Source organism: Austrofundulus limnaeus, unplaced genomic scaffold (assembly GCF_001266775.1).
Source record: "Austrofundulus limnaeus strain Quisiro unplaced genomic scaffold, Austrofundulus_limnaeus-1.0 Scaffold0, whole genome shotgun sequence".
Classification (NCBI taxonomy): domain Eukaryota; kingdom Metazoa; phylum Chordata; class Actinopteri; order Cyprinodontiformes; family Rivulidae; genus Austrofundulus; species Austrofundulus limnaeus.
The window spans coordinates 181,914-184,669 of NW_013952402.1; the positions used below are offsets into that span (position 1 = coordinate 181,914).

Genomic DNA, 2,756 nt, shown 5'->3' on the forward strand with positions numbered 1-2,756 from the left:
GTGTGTGTGTGTGTGTGTGTGTGTGTGTGTGCGTGTGTGTGTGTGCGTATGTGTATCACGTAGATTCTTCCCTTAGAGAAAACACTGAATGGAAATTAAGCTCAGCAGTCAGTCATGAAGAAACACATCCTGCCTTTATAGATGTTCAGTCACATAATCTTGGATGATGATTCTTGAACCATAATATTACAATTATGATTCTATTTAGACTCGAGGAYGCAAAACAGTGAAGTAATTTTTATTTTCCATAAACGAAACCCCTGACAAGTTCTAATCCACTACACCAAACTCTGGCTAAATGCAGACAGTCCTCAGGGCCTGGTGAGGAGTTTAACACTAAACATGGCCTCTGTTATTTAAAGGATTCTTTTTTTGTACATGACTCCTCTGAGCCAAAGCTCAGCCTTGACAACAGCACACAACAAGTATCACATTTTGATTCTGCACCGCTTCATGACGTCTTTTGGTTTCTGTTTACTCTGTTAAACAAGAGAAATGTTTTCTCCTCCACACCATCTGTGTCTGTTCTTGTTCAAACTGGAGCCCAGACAGGATTATTTACCAAATCACATCATTTGGACCTTCGGTTTTTTACCACCAACACATCTGGTGTCCAACATCTGCTCACAGTCTGCTGCGCTTCATGTCGTCTTCCATAACCAGAAAACAGTCTTAATTTACTAAGAACATTAAAGACTTACATCTACCATAAAAAGACAGAACACCCTCTTTCATTTTTAGGGTTGTGCTTAATAAATATGATCTGGTCTTTATTTAGTTCTGAAATTAAATCAGTCTAACGTCTGGTGTACGGAACCACACAACAGATTCTACCGTGTCATTATTTTACAAACAGAAATGAAGCTGAGCTGTGTTAAAAACTAAATCCAATCAAACCAACAGCTTGTAGAACGGTCTTTAGAAGCAACTATTTAACTTGTATTTTATTTTTTTTAGCTGATCAGTCTCACACAGGTCGTTTTCAAGAGGCACAAATGCATTATTTTGTCTATATACATATCATAGTTCTTGTGTTTTGGTTTTTTGTGTTAGATTCTGGCCTAGTCTCCTTTTTGGTTAGCTCTAAGTATTTCTGTCTCCTAGGATTCCTGTGTTTTTCCTTGTGTTATATACAGTACTTCCATTTAGATCTCTCTTTCTTTCTTGTTTTGTCTTTAGTCTTGTTGTGGTTAGTTGTTCAGTTCCTGCTCTTGCCCYGCCCACTCTCACCTGAGTCTCATTTTCTTTTCCCCTGGTGTTTCACATTTTTGGTAATTCATGTCTCTGTTTGTCCGGCGTCTGTGCGTTGTGTTTGTAAGCTGTTCATGTTTTTGTTCTCCTTTCTGTATTTTGTGTGAGATACTTTGAAGTCAGTACTTTCACTTCATCAGTTTTTACTTTTTTTGTAAGTAAATTTGTTTTTTTTTTCTATTACCTTTTGAGCTCTGAGTTTTGGTTCTACATTTTTGGGTTCGAACTACCTTTACACATGAAATTAAATGATGGATATGCTTTATTTTCTTTAAAATGCTTAAAGGTATAGTTTCTTCAAATGATTTATTGGTGTGGACAATGTTCATTTTTAAAAAACTGACCCACTCAACCCCACTGAGATTTATGTCCAGACTTATGAATAATCTTTCTCACTGTAGAATAATAGACTCCAAACTGTTTTGAAATTAGATTTAACCCAGCAAAGAAGCAAAACAACAAAACTTTTGCTTTTTTAGAGGTGTTCACAATGATTACAATCAGTTAATCAATACATTTGATCAGCAGCACCTGGCTGCTTCTTTTACTATTAAATCTTATAGAAGCAGCAAGACTGTTCTTTAATAGGTTCTTTAATAAACCGTGACATGATCAGGCCAAGATTTAAATTATTTTATGACCTGGTAAAAGTCAGGAACCAATATAAAAGATTAAAACTTACTTTTTCTCATGACTGAACAGGTTCACAWATTCTCTTTCAGACATAAAGTCACACCCAGATGAAAACATTGCAAGCTCTGTGGGGTTTATTATTTCTCCGTGGATGTTTTGCTGTGTTCTGATGCCAGAGTTCAACCCCCAGCCTGTCTAATGTATGACACAAGGAGCCTCACTGTTCTCGGTGTCATTCTGCTCAGTTTCTGTCATCCTGAATTAGATTTTTGAGTTTCATGCATTGTAGATGTAATAATTTCAGTCTCGTCTGTCTCGATGGGAAAAGAGATGTTGAAAAATCCTTCACCTCCACTCTAGAGAAGCACTCTGAGTCCAGTCAGATGTGATAAGAGAGGAAATGAACAGCGCCAGGCTAACGGAGGACAATGGCATTGTTCTCGAAGAACTAAAGGAATTTGGCCTCTCTCGAAAAAGTGGTTTTATTAGGGAGGATCCGCCGTTTGACAGAGCCCAGATTTTCAGATGCTGGCGCAGAACTGCATACCTGAAAGGTTAAAACGACAGTAAATCACAGAGGTTAGAGTGATGCTGCTGCTCGGCTCTCTGTGGAGTGAAGCTTTCAGCCACAGTCTGCTCACTGCTGTGACAGCAGCTGCTTTCTGTCTCAAAAACACCTGCTTTGACTTTCAGGCAGTTTTTCCTCACTGAACTCCAGTGGGTAAAAACTGGTCCTGTTTATTGTGTGATTCATACCAACACTCCTGTTTATCGCCCGTTGGCAAGAGGTCAAATGTTGGAAAGTGATGGTTCAGCCTCATGTCTCTGTGTTTATTATTATTATTATTATTATTATTATTATTATTATTATT

General features: G+C 37.9%; 1 protein-coding gene across 1 annotated transcript in view; it reads left to right on the top strand.

Annotated features, from left to right (window-relative positions):
- ltbp1 (latent transforming growth factor beta binding protein 1) overlaps positions 1-2,756 on the top strand; it is a gene marked incomplete in the record, with an annotated part of 130,121 nt that overhangs the window by 43,089 nt on the left and 84,276 nt on the right.